The sequence below is a fragment of the Chrysemys picta genome, chromosome 7 (assembly GCF_011386835.1).
Source record: "Chrysemys picta bellii isolate R12L10 chromosome 7, ASM1138683v2, whole genome shotgun sequence".
In the NCBI taxonomy this organism is placed as follows: Eukaryota; Metazoa; Chordata; order Testudines; family Emydidae; genus Chrysemys; species Chrysemys picta.
In genome coordinates, this window is record NC_088797.1 from 11,798,562 (window position 1) to 11,816,582 (window position 18,021).

General features: G+C 41.7%; 1 protein-coding gene across 2 annotated transcripts in view; it reads right to left on the bottom strand.

The window, feature by feature from the left end:
• The window catches only part of CNTN3 (contactin 3), a 238,028-nt gene that overhangs the window by 173,499 nt on the left and 46,508 nt on the right, over positions 1-18,021 (bottom strand). The gene's annotated exons all lie outside the window — the stretch shown is intronic.

The window sequence follows — 18,021 nt, forward strand, 5'->3', positions numbered from 1 at the left end:
AACTACAGAGACAGATTACATGGGGTGCAAAGAATAGCAGAGCTGCTCAGTTTTAGAGGTGGTTTGAGATTCTCTCTCCCCCCGAATTTGTTTCCACCCCTTTCTCTCTTTCCACTTCCTCATTCCTCACCACCTGCTATTCCTGCCACTGGAGACGTGGGAAAACTAGCCAGCACCACACCTCTCCCTAGAGTTGGTATGACCTTTACGCGTTCCCACCTCTGTCTGACTCATGTGATAAGAATGGGAAACCAATCCTAACTCAGGGTACATCTACACTACAGGGGGGAGTCGATTTAAGATACGCAAATTCAGCTACGTGAATAGCGTAGCTGAATTCGACGTATCGCAGCAGACTTACCCCGCTGTGAGGACCGCGGCAAAATCGACTTCTGCGGCTTTCTGTCGACGGCGCTTACTCCCACCTCCGCTGGTGGAGTAAGAGCGTCGATTCGGGGATCGATTGTCGCGTCCCGACGGGACGCGATAAATCGATCCCCGAGAGGTCGATTTCTACCCGCCGATTCAGGCGGGTAGTGTAGACCTAGCCTCAGAGGAGCATAGGAGAGGTAAAGGAAAGAACCCTCCACTGATCTATGCTGATCTCATTAGCATTGGAGTCTCAAGTACTACCGGAGGTTACTTCATTTCTAAGTATGAAAAGGAGGCACGAGAGGCAAATAGCAATGAAAGTGAACCAGCGTCCAACCTGCTGTTACATGCACAGCTCTTATTCCAGTTGTATTGTCACCATTATGCTGGTAATCATTGTAACACATGTAAAAAACAATGAAACTGATGTTGCCAAAGTTTTACTTATGCTTATGTTGCAGAATTTTGCACTAAGGATACATAACCATTTATGTAAAGGTTGTGGAGGGGAAGCTGGAGATTTAGCAATTGAGCAAGAAACAATTGGGGTCTGTTGTACCTTCAACAGGCAGTTTGGGACTGCAAGATACATTTAATAGTGTCTTCGTCAGGTTTCAGCACCAACATCCCATCTGAGATGAACAGGGCAGTTTGCAAGTCTCAGAACTATTATTTTAGGATATCTGTACACTCTGACAGACAATATCCCATCAGTTTATTCTCTGCTTAGGTGTGGAAAAACTGTTTGCGGCAATAAGCAACATAGTGTGTTCAATATGGACATTAATTTAATGTTACCAAGTCAAGCATTCAAATATTAGGTTGCAAATGCAACCCTGCTTCGGTCCACTTGTGCGCATGTATTATGATAGAGGATCCCTCCCTCATTCTGGGCATAGGATGAAGATGCTTTAGGTATGAGTCAGGGTTGTACAGTGAAGGAGACTTGTCTGTAGGACCCATTTCATTTGGTGCAGAAGTTGGAAGGTGTGTAGCAAATGAGGCAGGGGGCTATAAGAGGAGAAAGGATGGTGCTTGACTGTGCAACTGGTGCTTGAGTGGCTGATTGTGCAACCTTAATAACGTTCTTTTAACATAGTTCATGTAACTTCCTAGGTTTCTTAGGAAAAAAAACAACAGAAATTCCATCCTGTGGCATCATATTGACATCCACATGGGGCAGCAGCAGGAACTTTAGATCCACCACACAGACGTCTGCTACTTGAACTAGCAGAATAATTGACAGAGGAGTAGGGTGTCATCCTCTGTGTGGACCAGCACTAGCGGGGGAAGGAACACCTCACCAGTGGCTTTCACAGATATTTGCTGAGAGCAGACGAATGGTGAGGCTCAGGAATCTTGGGTTCCAATCCATGCTCTGGAGGGGACTAGCCTAGTGGTTCACAGACCCTTCTGCCTCTCCCCCCACCCCAAGCTTTACCCCTTCTGCCTACTCCCCGCTAACGTGTCCCTGTCTTTTCTCTTTCCCACCCCTGGCTTTTCTTCCCAGTCCTAGTCTCCTTGTCTAGCCAGTTCCAGTCCTGTCCCCTCCCCCATCCACCCTGACTCCTTGTCCCCAGACTCTTTGGCCAGCCAGTCACAGTTGCTTCCTCTCCCCACAGCTCCTGTGCCAATCTCAGATGTCCCTAATTCCCCCGCAACTGGCCCCCAGGCCTCACCACTGTTTCCCTCACCAGCTTCAGTCCCCCTGCCTCCCTGTTCCAGCCTTGACACCACCACCCCCAGTTCCAGTTTCTCTCTACTTTCCCTCCCACCCCCTGTCTCACTAGGATCCTTATCCCAGTTTAATCCTTTGAACCCCCTGGGCTCAGGTGTGCTCGGTCACTCTGTGGGAATGATGCATGTGCAGTTTGGTCAGCAGTAGGAGCTGAGGTAGGTTCGAATGGGCTCTGCAAGGATGCAATCTTCAGAGATTACAGAAACTCTAAGAAGTTCTGCTGAGCATGTGCAAATGACGACTTTTTGCAAAGGCTCATAACTTGGTCATATTTGAGTGGATTTTCCCAGGAATACCAAAAGGCATATCCCTGATACAAAGACTCCCCGCCAAATTTCAAATTTCTGCTCTAAAGCATATGGCACTAGAGCATCTCAAAGAAAAGTTTTCCAGCATATTTGAAAAGGGCAAAACAAAGTATTTCCCCCATCCTTGTTCTCAGAAATAGCTCAAACATTTTGGCTGAAATGTTCCAAGACAATTTAGCCTGAAGCAGACACCTGGCGTGGGAAATTTCAACCCGAATAGTTAAAATTTGGCAAAGCTACACAAGCAGCTGAAAATTTCAAGTAGAAAGTGTTGAACAACCTTAATAATATGCAGTGCTAACAGCCCCACCTATTATAAGCTTAGATCCTAACAAACAATTCTCCAGCAAGGGTTGGATTCTGCACAAAGCCCCAGGCAAGCTTGTGGAACAATTGCCCTCCCGTATATGATCCCTGCAGAGAACCTCCCTTCCCATTCACAACTGCATAACATCTGTGTAGCAACTATAGTGATTGTTATGCAGTTCGGGCTACATTCTCATACTCTGACACTGAAAGCAACTTACTCCATGGGTTGTCCCAGTGACTTTACATACAGAGCAAGGTGCTGCTCAACATGAGTAAAGGTACCAGAATGTTGTCCTATCTTAGGAAAATATTTAATGCATTTTAATGATTTTTAAAACACTTTAGAAGTTGGAAGTTAGGAATGTTCCCAGCAGCTCTCTGTGGACCACCACTCATCCATGGACCACAGTTTGAGAGCCACTGATCTAAACTATGGGAGGTACCATGTGTAGGTTAAGCTAAAGTATGAGGAAACTATTTACCACACGGAGAAGCAACTAAAGTTTTAGGCCTTATACTATGCTCCTCACTGTGGCATCTGAAAGCAGCCAGATAAGTATTACCAATGCATACGACTCTTTGTAAGACAAAAAAAACCTAGTAACTCTTTCTACCTCTGAAGCTACAAAATTAAAATCAGATGTAGGCACTGAAGGTACCATATAAATGATCACAAAGAGGCGATCCGTTCCAGTATTAATATTTACAGTTTTAAAACCAAGAAAAGAATCTCCTTAAAAGAAGGAAAACCAAAAGTTTTTATTCTTTTGTTGCAACAATGTATTCACATCGTGTTTGCCTTTAAAGTATTCCCTAAATTCAATATATATATTGACAAGCACATCCTTCCCGATGTCAAGCAAACTGAAAAACTGGTGACCAAATCACAAAATCCCAACCATGCTGCTTTAGGACTTCCTGTTCTTTTGTGGCAGATACTTTCTGTACTTGTCATGTACCATGACGTACTGAATTTATGCTAGGGAAGGCATACTTACCATAATATATTGAAATGCATTCATAACTGTAATGACATGGAAGGAATTTGAAATTCAGAATGGGCAACAGCTCAAACGTTTGAGCGTACTTGACTTAGAGCAATCTCCAGTAAAAATGAGCAAAGGGATTAGGCTTTGCTTAAATTCTATTGATGTGACAGCTGCATGACAAGCATATTTTTTTGTGCGAGCCAAAACCCTGAAGCAATTTTGTGTGGCAAGAGAATTTACCACACATTTGACTATTTCTCATGTCTATAAAGGAAATCCCCAAGCCCCATGATTAAGAAACAAATACCGTTGGAAACATTAAGTTATAGAAGAACCCCCTTCGCATCAAAGACATGAGAGCTATGAAGCACTAGCTTTTGGCTGGGTTGTACCATGTGGGTAGAGGGTGAAGTTCTGGTAGGCGGAGCTGAGTCAAGGCCATGCTTTCTCCTCCAGCATACATATCAATGATCCTGATTCACTACTGCTCCCTGGTGGCACCTCATCTGAGTGGTTAGAAAACAGAGCCCATCACAGCAGCAGTTGTGGCCGAGAGAAAGGAGGAACCAGCGTAAAGTTAGTCAAGTGGGAGAGCAGGTGGCTAGCAAGCAAAGAAAAGGAAGGATGGGGGACGCTTCCTGGTATGGGAAACTTTATTTGTTTTGTAAATATGGGGAAGAGAAGGTCAAGGGAGACAAAGTGAACACTGTCGGTATGGGGTTCCTATTAGACTGAGTCTAGGACAGAGGACAGGGAGATAGGAACATAATTCATTTGGTCCCCACCACTCAACATGAAAGAACTCATGTTTGTCTTGGGGGTTGAAGAATGCTTTTAAGACTGGCAGATTTGAAATTAGGCCCACCATGCCAGCTATCCTTGGGAGATGTAAAAGCCCAAAAGGGGGCATGCAGGTGGTAGGACACTGTGCATTGGTATCTCTTCTGCTTCCTAGCTCTGTTCTTGCCAGTCAGTGGAGAGATTGAAATTTACAAGAATCCTGAACTCCAAAACTCACTCCCCTGACAAAAGAACAGCACCAGTGGAGAGAGTGGAGGGTCAGTAAGTGTGCCCATTGGCGTACTGCTCATGTTAGCACACTGGGTTTTGTCCTTGCTGACTTGCTTAGCTGAAATAATATCCATGCTGGAACCCTGCTTTCTGGAGTGATGAGAGCTTTATACCATATCAGCCACCTTCTAATAAATCTTACAGGGATTATGATTGTGCCTTTCAACTTTCGAAACTTGCTTTTCCATTTAGCAACAGTGATTAGGGACACATTCCTATGATGAAATAATTTTACTAGTCATGTAAAATTATACACTGTACAGTTATCCTAAAAAAAACCCACTGTGCTATGGCACTTTTAACAAAGACTGGAAAAGGGAACTTTTAGATAACCCGGAAATGGTTGCATGGATTCTAGAACTTTTTTAAATGCTTCTGGACAGAGCAAAGCATGAAAACTGCATGAGGTCCCAAAAGCACTGTTTTGAGGAAGTTAAGAAACTGAAATTAGAGTTTTAGAAAGGACGACTCATTCTAAAGCTTGACTATAGTGTTGCACGAATACCTGTAGAAAGTATGCTAGCTTGTCAGCTAATTAACCCTTTGGAGCTTAAATGAAATTGTCATGCTTTGTTCAGTCTTCCCAGAAGCATTTTTTTTCTAAGCTTGGCCATCTCTGTATTACATAAAAGTTCACTTCTCCAGTGTTTCTGCTATTCAAAATGTCGCACTCCTTTGAATATTGTAGCAAGGTACAATTTCCTGCCATATAATTGTACATCCATGTCTACTAAAAAATAATTTCTTCATATGCATTCATTATATATTTGCTTGCCTACTTCCCTTTAGCAATAACCTCCCAGTAAAATCTTTTGACAAATAATGAGACATCATGGTAAAAGTCTCTTGAAACTCCTCCATTTCACCAAAAATAACAGTTTTCAGATTTAAACAGAGATGTTCAAGAAATCTGTGCTCTATTAAATTTGCCAAGTCAGTGCACTGTTGTTCTGCATATTAAAGGGTTCTAGACGCATGCACATCACATAGCCACTTTGTTCCTACAAACTAACATGTAACAACACTGTAGGCTGGATTAGACCTTTTAGGCACAGCCCTGAGTTGGAGGCAGAGCAGAACTACCCCACCCAGTGGTTGCTTGGGGAAGGATTGTGCTTTTAAGGTCAAGGAGAGGTGTGTAGCATAGCCTGCTACACTCAGTATACATAACCCTATCCGAAGGTCAGTATGGAGGGAGGTGAGGCCCCCACTTCCTGTCATGACAAAAAGAAAATCAGTCTCTCTTAAGCAGGAGGCATTAACTGAAGAAAGCAGCTACAATTACTACAACAAATTGGCTTCCACACAACTCATGTTCCAGCTTTGTCTTCCTTGTTTACCAGGGGCCACATCTTGTCTGGAACCCTGAACAGCACACGAGACCTTTCAGCCAAATGATATACAGTACTTTGTAAACATCATTATACCTCCCACGTGTCCCTTGTGCAGCTCTGGTCGTCTCCAAGGCATAGAGAAGGAAACATCCTTGCATTTCTTTTAGGAGGGATTGCAACTGCCTCTACATGGGCCACATATGGATAAGGGTCAACAACAATCCAGCACTATTATGTGTCACATAAAGTTATTCTCTTTCCCTCAACTGAGTAGCAGACACCAATAAGGGGAGAAGGAGAATATTCTAGTATGTATTTCAGTGTAAGTTTCACAAACTCTGGGCCAAATTCTACTTATTTAGGCCTGGGTAGGTCTATCCAGGAGTATGTCAAATGTACACCTGTGACACTGTACAGAACCCACCTCACCACCTCTATTTGCTCTTCACTCCATAGTTCTCATTTAATGTTCCTGAAAAGTCAACTAGGGAATAGCATTAGCTTTAATGTCTTTTGTACATTACCTAAGAGGGATAAAAGGGGGAAAGCCTAGAAGTGACAGAACACTCCACTAGTCACAGCTGCACTTGTCCTTCTCCCAAGCCTTATCTTGTTCTCTTGGCTTAACTTCATGTCTGTGTGACCCTTATTGTAATTCTTCCCCTTCTTTGTCAATAACCAGGTTTTTAAAGATAGCAGGATACCAGAAGTCTTTGTTGTGTTTGCTCTCAATCTCTCTGTCCCGGCTTCCATGCTCTTTGCTGCTCCTTTCTATGAAGAAGAAACATTCCGACATAAAACATAAATCCCGATTGGTTGTTTTTCTTTTCTATTGTGTACACTTTTAATGTGAATTCTATTGCATGAGGAAACTCTAGGGAGCCATTTGCCCGAATAGCACACTTTAAGAAGGTTTAGCATTAGTGCACCCGCAGGGCCAAAATTCAAGTCAAAGGGTTTCACTGATGCTAACAGAAGCAGAATTTTGCTCAATAGATCTTAGTGGGACATAGATAGATAACAGCGTATCACGAAAGTGTATCTGGACTTTTTCCCCACCCACATCTGTCAACAAAATAGAGTCTATTCTCAAAAGGTAATACACGTCATCCAAATTCAAACTTTGAAATAAGGGTTTATTCTTATTGCATTAAACTGAACGGCGTCTTGTATTTATTGTTTTAAATATGTTGAGGTATTTTCATTGGTACATGTTCAATCTAGCCCAGTTTTACAGTGATTGTGTAGCTCCAAAGCACTGTTGGAGAGCCATCTCATTTCATCTGCTATTGTTTCCTCTACTGGCATTTCAATTAATTCTACTGAACAAGTATTTGCTCACTGAGAAGTAGTGAAGTAAACCTGTCATTAAGATGCTACTGGAAACATTGTGCCTGCAACTGACATTAATTTGTACATCTGCATTTTTGAGGAAAGATGGGAGAATATTTATTAATGACTCTACTAAACCACAATAAGCAACTTTGGCCAAAACCAATAAAAACCAAGAATGTTCAGAATTACAGCTGAATCTCTGTTTCTAACTCTCTTCCATTATTAGCTTTTGCTGGGGTCTGAAATATGTGCATCATGTACTATACAATCTCTTCTGCAATAGCTAAAGGCAGGAAGGGGAATTATGGACAGCACTGCCTTGAAATCAGTGTTGTGTTTCAATTAGTATTTCACAACTTCTTGTTTTTTGTCACAATCTTATTACCAAAATATTTTTCTTTGTATTTAATAGTGGTCATTTTGGGATTTCAGCTTGTTCAAACAAAGTTTCCAGAATCGGGTTTAGGAAGGAGTTTGAAAATAAAGGTTGCATTTGACATAGAAAATTGGTTTGTAAACATGACACTATACTAGGTGACTTACCAAAGGAAAAAAAAAATACCAACACACTTTCACAGAGAAATTTGTAATTTACTGGACAACTACTTTCTTGCTTTTCTGGAGCTTGAAAATGTGACCGCTAAATGCTCAATACCAAAAAGCAAATAAAGATAATCGAAAATGCACCCTTTTAAAAAGAGACCTCATGAGTCCTGAATTTTGACTGCTTAGGATTGGCCATATTGAAAGGTATAAACAAGATTGTGTTTGGGAAGCTTATACACATAACAGAATAAGTCCTTTATGTACTTGATGACACTGTGGTGGCTTTTTAAAAAGAAAAAGACATAAATACGTATCCCTCCAGCAGTGTTGTTGGTTCACATTTCTGTGGATAGACCCTCCCTATTTTCAGTTATCCAGGACAAAGGGGTATATGTGGGGATGGGTGGAAGGGTAGTTAGTTTTATATTTAGAAATCATTTTTCTTTGTTAAAAGAAAGACAATGGGTCAGATCATCAGTCCGTGTGTGGCTGTACTGCTCTACCCTGAGTGGTCCAGAGCCAGCAGTCACCTGTATGCCGCACACTCCCATTGTCTCTGGGGCAGACAGTGTGTTGGAGGACAGGGCCAGATACAGCTATCTCCCGCCAGCAGAATGGTTTTTAGTGTGCCATTCCTTCTGAACATCCCTTGGGCTCTTTTAAATTATGCCTGCCGCTGGCTCAGCCCCGAGATTGGGGGAACAAAAAGGTGACAATCACCTTTCCCCTCGCAGGTCCTCCGCAGAGAGCAGCTCTGCCAGAACAGAGGATACACCATACTCTGTCCGCATATTTTTATTTAAACATTCAGCATTACAATAAGCTGGCTGCTCAGAAAAATCGAAGTGCTCTAGGTTTGTGAAACATGTGGCACTTTGACACGCGCTGCTGTGAAAAATGTTTTCATCGTTATTTAGTTACTTGTTCAAGGAATAGGAGCATCATCACCATGACACTGAGTTCACAGGTAAAGTCTGAGAGATTTACAAACATACGGGGGGTGGGGGAGAAATCACTTTTTTCAATTACATATGGCATGATTACCCAGCTCACGAAAAACTAGCAGTTTGCCTCAGACTGTTGATTGATACAAGTTGAGGATTCTGTACATTACAAAAGGTTGAGCTTCTTTCATCCTTAACAGGAAGAATAAACATGTTTGTAATTTAAAGCTCCAGTAAACTACCAAAAGGAAATTGTAGGTAGCCCAGCATTAGTCTGTAGAAGACACCAGCTTTACCGGATAGTGTGTCTTGGAAGTTGAATAATTTAACCAGATTTCTTCCTACGGCACCTGATGCAAGATGCCCAGCAGTCTTTGTAACCATGCAATAAGGTGATCTACAGCAAATTAATAATCCTTTGCCCACTTCTAGCAGCTTTCAGTCAAGGATCTAAACCTGCTTTGCCAACATTAATGAATTAAGGCTCTCAAAACCCCTTTGTGAGGTAGGTAAATGTTATTAGGCCAAACTACAGGTAGGTAAACAGACGCACAGAGAGAAGAGTGACTTGCCCCATGTCATGTAAGCCCCAATTCAGAAAATCACTGAAGCAGATGTGGAATTTTAAACATGTGCTGAAGTCCCACTAACATCAAAAGAATTTGAGCGCACATTTAAGTGTTGTCCTAAATAGGGATGTTTTTCTGAATCAGGGCCATAATGGGTCAGTGGCCTGCACTCAGGAGGTTCTTCAAGCTCCCTGCTTTATCCCATTAGACTGCATTCCTTCCCTAGTCTTAGTAACTCGTGTGCTATCAAAACTACAGGTGTAATTATCTTTGTGTTATTTAGAATAATGCTGACACTCTCCGAAACGTCTCTTTTTTTGATGCTGCGTCTGTGTATGCACAGACAGAGCTGTCAAGTAAAATTAAAAAAAAAAAAAAAAAAAAAAACCTACACCCAAAACAACCTCTTCTGGCCTCCATGGGCTGGCTCTCTCTAACATCAGCGTTCCATGATTATTCCAACATTGCACTTGAGGGAGAATATCATCTGTCATATATTTTCTAGAGTGTTGTACATATGTCTGCCACTTCCATGATCGCTTTCCTCCGGGCTTTTACAATTTAGTATATAACCAGAACTGTCACGCTAACACACATTTCTCTCTTCAACCCGTCTTCTCTTTTTCAGCCTATTTTATCTGATAATTAACCTAATTTTTCCAAGAGCTATTTGTGCAGCTGAAGACACACACAAACAAACAGGGACGAGCCAGCCAGGCAACAATTTCCAGAAACACTTCCTCTGCAAAAAACTATTTTCAGATGCCAGATGCTCCGGGGGTTGGTGCTTTCAAGACTGATGCAAAACCATGTCCGTTCAAAGCACGTTTCTCAAATTGCATGTCCCAGTTACCAGCTGGCAGGCAGCAGGTGTTAAAGAATTAAGTTAAATGGCCAGACTCCACATTCCTCACATCTTTGGTCCATTCTTTGCCTCTTGCCTGATGTCGTACGGGATCTTCAGTACCCAGTGAACTTTGTGGGACTCATTTTCTTCTGCCCTCTTGTCCAATAATTTTGCTATATCTTTTATTTCACTATCAATAGGGTAGCTTTAGGGCCCTATTCAGCCAGTCACACACACAGACTTCCTACTGCCACCAAAAAGAATAGTATACAACAAGAGCAATCTGGTGTGTAAAATTCTGGCTCCTCTGAAGTCAATGTAAAAATGCCCATGATTTCAATGGAGCCACGACTTCACCCGTCATCTTTAGTGTTTAACTAGTTGAAAACTATAAGCAGTCACATAAAAATTCATTTTTATTTTTCTTCTCACTATTTGATTTTGTCCTGTATGTTGTTCGCTGTTTATAGAATTTATGACATTTAGTTTGTTTACTTTTAAATCTATTCAGCATCTCTTCTCTTTTTTCTAGTGATAATTTAATGTCATCTGCAGTACTAGGGCTCATTTTTTTCCTCTTCTATTTTAGCTATTGTTCAATGAACTCTCCCTTGACAATATCCAGCTGGGTTCTTTGAACTTTTGATAACCTTGCTTTTACTCTTTTACACCAGTATACAGGGTTTAACAACTGAATAGCCTTTTTTTTTTCCTTGTCACTTGATTTTCTGATCTTTCTGGAGAAATACTGGCTTGTGTTTAAATGTGACTAACGTTTTCTGTGTTTCTGACCAACATTTTTTTTTAAAGTTTTTCTATAAGTAATTCTTCCAGAGTCCCACTTTTATTTTGCTCTGCTTCTAAAAGATAGCCACTCCACAAAATCTAATTTTTCCCCTCCTTCACGTAAGTTGAACTACATCCTGAAAAGTCAATGACCCTGCCGCTCATTTATCTAACCTATTGTATCCTATGGAATCACTTTGTTTAGACAGATTTTCAGAACTCAATGATTCCCAGAATGCTCTGAATACCCTTGTAGGTAGAGGGGAGACTGAAATCCTGGTGTCCCAGTCCAGGGTGCGTGGACAAGGAGAATTCTTGCTCCACATCTTGCTCTTCACTTTCTTCTAGTTCTCGGGAACCCCATCAGCCCAGAACCCATAGGCACATTGCACTAATTGATCTTGGCCAGTAGTGAGAATTAACCTAGGTAGATTTTCACACTGTGCCGTCTACAATCCTCCCCCAATCTCAGTAAGGTTCATTATGAGGCAGAGACAGATGGGGGAGCGTTAGGTAGTATAGCTGAACAAGGCCTCCATGCAACTGACCCTAGATCCTGCCGATCTACTGAAGATTGGTGTCTGAGTCTGCTGCCATTTCCACATGGGGAAATGCTTACCACTAGCTGATAGACCTCACCGGGGTGCCATGTTTGGATCCAAGGGCTAGATCCTGTGTGTTTCTAAGACCACTAGATTTGAGCAGTATCAGGCATGGTCTCTGAATCTAGCCTCTCTGGCTCACTCCTGGAGTGCAGACGCCCTGTCTGGTACTTCTTCTCGGAAGTGGAACCTGGGAATTGAGCTGCCCTATGCTCAAAGACCAGTGCTAACCTCCCCTCCCACTCCACCTCACACTTGTGGGTACACTGGTTTACAGTTTAACCCTTCAGGGACATATAATCCTGTCATGAGTGCAGGGGACTGGACCAGATGACCTCTCAAGGTCCCTTCTAGTCCTACAATTCTATGACATGTAACAGATAAACCAAGGACCACAAATGCTTTGCAATGCAACTTCTTGTACGCGTGCGTGCACACGCACACTCTCTTTATCCAGGGAAAGCACAGAAGACTTACTGATCCCTGCAAAAGTAACAAACAACTACATGCAAAAACTTTCCTGCCAATGTCTTCACCCTCTGAGAGCCTCCTGAGTTTTGGTCAGGCTTTCCAGAGTCTTAAGACCCTCCTCTCCTCCTTCTTGTTCTGATGGGTAAGAGCAGACCTTCTATACATTTCCAGTCCCTCTGTCATGTGACCCTCCTGGTCAGCCTCAAATTCCCCCTCAGGTGATCAAGGTTCCTCCCACTGGGTAAGTCATTGCTTGATTACCACCCAGCTGAAGTCCAGACTAGAAAAACAGGTTTCTTGCAGCTTGGACACCCTCTTTAGCATACCTACTGAACTGCCAGGGTGAACTCATTTCCTGTTAGCGAGCCTTCATGGCTCTGAATTGTTCATCCTCTGTGAACACCTCTTGGAATGCCAGTCTTTTGGACTCCATCTTGGATAAGAGGGAAGACACAGGATTGTCTTACGACCCAATGCTGCTCACAAAACCAGAGTTTGTAGTTTGATACAGATACACACAGATATACACTAAATTGTGACACTGTCACAAGCATAGGAGTATATTTTTAGTGGGCTGCTGCTGAGTGCAAAACACACCGATTAAGACAAGGAGAGAATATTTCTCATGTTTTTTGGGAAAGAGTCTAAAGGTAAATCTATGGTTGGGAATACCCTAAAGAAAAAGGAGAAGAGTAGCATTACAACATGAGATGTAAATGGGTAGGAGAAAGTAAGAACATGGTTTTAACTGGAAAAAGCATACAAGGGTTAGAAATATTGTTGATTTTACATTAATGAGAACTTGAATGTAATTCTTGAAGGAGAAAATGAGAATGTGTCCTTTTGGACGGAATCATTTCAGAATGTTTGAATAATTATTTTACATGCACAGAAAAGCCAAGTTTAATTCTGTTGCTATATATTCTGATAATTTTGGAGACAAACAGATCCTCAGGAGTTTAGAAATATTCTTCTGAAAACACTAACAAAGGGCAAAAAGAATTGTTGATAATGTTGTGCTATGGAAATACACACATATACATTTTTCAGCCTTTTAACAAAAAGAGACTGATATGTTTCTCTCTAAAATTAGCTGTCCAAAAGCTAAGTCCCTCGTTTATTAATTATTTTGTATACTCTGAAAGGACCACAATGTGGAAGACAGAGAGAGAATAAAAGGTTTGAGAGAAAGCACATAGGGAGATTCAAGGTGAAACAAGCAATTTAGTGGAGGGTCTCAAGATATGACTTTGGGTGGCAAAAAATAAAATCAAATACAAACTCAGTAGTTCCTCATAGTTGGGTTTTTATTTGATATATCAGATCTGGCTGATAAATTCAAGTTAAACTTTCAGCTTGTATCGGAGGAATTTGTAGAGTCACTGAGTCTAAATTAATCAGAAACTCCAGGAACTCAAGAGAGCTACACAGAACAAGAACTGATTTTTCTATATTGATCACAAATCATAAAGCAGAAAATAAATTGAGGGACTGACACTAGAGGTCAGCACGTCTTTGGCAAAGGGAAGAGATTATTAGAATCTGATCTTGATAAATTATGAGATGAACTCACAGCCGAACGGTAAAATAAGATATACACAGGACAATACAAGAATGAGACTCCATGACTGAATGCCAGGTGTCTGTCAGAAATTCGAAGCAGTAGATACTTATTTTTCGGTATTATGTTCTGAAAATTTCTCTGGCTAGAATAAATCTAAGTTTATTAAAAAGATTTCCCTCCCCGCGTTGCACCCTCTCCCCACCCCAATCACCTCTCTAAAATACTAGGTAACGGGGGCAGATGGTGGTAGAGAAGTGATCTGGTTTGTAGAAGAAAAGCTTTGCAAAGTAAATCAGCAAGAATTAACTGTATGGTCTTTATTTTACAAATATAAAACTAGATTTCTGCCCTTAATTCCAGCTTTCATTCCATAAATTTTGCATGATCCAAATCTGACAATAGCAAGAGAAGCAGGTCCTCTATCTTGGAGACGCAACACATTTTAAATTGTCAGAGCACTTCCAAATCATAGACCTATAGAAAGTAGAGGCCTAGCCGATGCCCCCACCAGTGGAGAATTATTCACACAATATTTCCTGCTTCTCTGTCCTGCCTAGTTTGACAGAGCCAGACGAGTACCCAGAAGTCACCTCCTACAAGACAGGCCCAACAAAGAAAATAACAGAACACCACTAGCTGTCACCTTCAGCCCCCAACTAAAACCTCTCCAGCGCATCATCAGAGATCTACAACCTATCCTGAAAGATGATCCTTTACTCTCACAGATCTTGGGAGACAGACCTGTCCTCGCTTACAGACAACCCCCCAACCTAAAGCAAATACTCACCAGCAACCACACATCACTGAACAAAACCACTAACCCAGGAACCTATCCTTGTAACAAACCCCGATGCCAACTCTGTCCACATATCTATTCAAGTGACATCATCATAGGACCTAATCACATCAGCCATACCATCAGGGGCTCGTTCACCTGCACATCTACCAATGTGATATATGCCATCATGTGCCAGCAATGCCCCTCTGCCATGTACATTGGCCAAACCAGACAGTCTCTACGCAAAAGAATTAATGGACACAAATCTGACATCAGGAATCAAAATACTCAAAAACCAGTGGGAGAACACTTTAACCTGTCTGGTCATTCAGTGACAGACCTGCGGGTGGCTATAAAAACTTCAAAAACAGACTCCAACGAGAGACTGCTGAGCTAGAATTGATATGCAGACTAGACACAATCAACTCCGGTTTGAATAAGGACTGGGAATGGCTGAGCCATTACAAACATTGACTATCTCCCCTTGTAAGTATTCTCACACTTATTGTCAAACTGTCTGTACTGGGCTAGCTTGATTATCACTTCAAAAGTTTTTTTTCTCTTAATTAATTGGCCTCTCAGAGTTGGTAAGACAACTCCCACCTGTTTATGCTCTCTGTATGTGTGTATATATATCTCCTCAATATATGTTCCATTCTATATGCATCCGAAGAAGTGGGCTGTAGTCCACGAAAGCTTATGCTCTAATAAATTTGTTAGTCTCTAAGGTGCCACAAGTACTCCTGTTCTTCTAGTTTTAAGTGTCTCCATTCCCTCCCACAGTCAGATAGTCCACGGTGTAACAGATCTCACTATTATGGCATTTTCTCTGTATTCAGTCTAGATTTTCAATTTATTGATTTTATTAAGAAATTTCTATTTGTTATAGCTCCTTGCACCATCCTAAATAATTCCTTCTCCCTCCTTGCTATTTACACAAACATTTGTAGACTTACCTTTCTACCACTAATTCTGTCTTCCTCGCCAGGAAGAGATTGCTTACCTAGTTTTGTTTTTATTAGTGGGAGAGGGTGGATTGCGCTCACGTTCTTTCCAGTGAATAGACAGTATTTCAGCTCACAAAATGGACGTAAGTGAATTCTCGAAAGGGGATTCTGTTGGTTGAAGGAAAATAGTTCATGTACATTTTCAACTCCATGCACTAACATTTGTCCATAAATAGGTAAATCTGGAGATAAAGGTACTGAAGGTGTTTAAGATGGGAAAGACTTGAAAACAAAAAAGTGGAAGAATTTTTAAAAGAACCACCGACTATTTAAAAACTCACATACCTGCTACTGAAAGAAATGTAAATAGATCCCATGCAGCTGAAACACAGGGACTCGATGACAATTAACCAATTATAATCTCAACAGATTGAGGAAGACTACCACTAACAGTATACAAGGTAATATAATGGTTTAGTAAAAAAAAAAAAAAAAAAAAAAGGGGCGGGGGAGGTTTGCGGGAAAGAAATACTAGATGCTCTGGTTCCTTTGGGGTCTCATTAGATCTTTACTCCACAGCCACATCACAGACTCACTCATTAGCAAGCAGCCTTAGCAGGTAGCAGTTGTGGGGTTGCCTGTGGCTTACTCAGCCAGCCTATCCCAGCAGGGCTCTCTGCTGTAGACCGATCATTTTGATGAAGTTGAACAGTAAACATAAAAAAGGGCGGACGGAATTTTAAAGAGAGACTTCAAAAATGGCAAGGACAAAACAGGAGTAAAATCATCTTCAGTGTGTCATTAGCAGCGACTTAATCAAAATGTAAATCAGAGGAGAGCTTTGCACCAGCAAGATTGGATTTGTTTAAAAACAAAAACCTCCAATAGGGAGCTAGTAAAAATTAAACATAAAATTATATTAGCAATTCTCTCACGCTATTGCTTTCTTACTGTCTGTTTAATATATACTCTACTGTCACTGCTGCTAACTTGGCTCATGCCTGCCTTATCTATTATTCTCCCCTTGTGCACTGTCTAAACCTTAGACTGTGAGCTCTCTCAGGCTGGAGGTTATTTGTTTGTACAGTACCCAGTACAATGATGGCTCCAATCCTTGTTTGGTCCTGATACACTCCCACAATAGAAAGAATAGTAATAACTTCCACCCTCTTTATGTAGCAATCTCTCCGTTCATGATGTCATGGTTATTGAGCTAGCTGAACCTCTGACCCATTCTCTTGTCTCTCTGAGTGTACCCCCCCAGGTGTTACGTCTTGTACCTCTACATTTCTGGGGTGGAACCCCTGATTCTCCCATGCTTAGACTGAGTGCTAGGTTTCACTACTCTGAGTACAAACCACGCTTACCCCCAACAGTTCCTACTGGATTCGGTACCTACACTTTCTCTCTCCGGAAGTTCATGACTAGTGGTGAATATAGTGAATAAAAACTGCCTTCTAACCCAAAGTATTGTTTAATCTTAACAGTAGGAACAAAAGAAAAGAAAAGGAGTTTCAAAAAATAAAAGGTCTACACGCATGTCTATCTATCTATCTTCCGCCAGGCCTCTAACCTCTGGGGGTCTCTCCATTCCCCAATAGTCTCTCTCTCCCCTGTCCTTGAGGCTCTCTTTAATCTACCCAAAGAGATTAGTTCTCTCAGCCTATGCACTTGGACCAGCTGTCTAAAACCAGTTCGGTGAGCTCCCACAGTGATCAAGCCAGAGCATCAGTGGCTCTCTAGCATCTGCGAAGAATTGTATATCAGGATATAATCTTGAAAGCATAACTTTTCTTTAAAAACAATTTCAAAATTGCTTCCCCAAGGGGCAGTGGTGCCATGCACTTCCTAGGATAAGTATCAGGTGACTACTGTCAGTTAGGTGACAATTAGAGTCAAGACTTGAGCCCCAGGTGTGTGCAAAAATACCACTAATAATAATTATAAAAAGGTAGAATCTGTGAACTTTATGAAATGATGTTTTTTCGGGAGGGGATAACTCCTTGCTCAAAATGACTCCATTTTAGGATCACTCTCTACCCCAAGGGTCAGCAACCTTTGGCATGTGGCCCATCAGGGTGATCTGCTGGTGGGCCACGAGACATTTTGTTTACGTTGACCATCCGCAGGCACGAACCGCGGCCACTGGGAGCTGCCTGCAGACGGTCAACGTCAACAAAATGTCTCGCAGCCCGCCAGCGGATGACCCTGATGTGCCGTGTGCCAAAGGCTGCAGACCCCTGTTCTACCCCAAACTACCAAATTTCAAGACGAATTTCAAGAGTAAGCATGCAGATTTAGGGCACTTTGCAAAGTTAACATTTAAACATAAAGGTCACTCCACTATGATATTATGTGAAAGTACTGTATGAAATTAGGCAGCAGCAAGTGCTTTTTCTATATCTAGAACCCCAGCACAGTTACAAAAGCTGGGCAAGACTTACTTGGTCCTGCCTCAGTATAGGGGGCTGCACTAGATGTTCTCAAGGTCTCTTCCAACCCTACATTTCT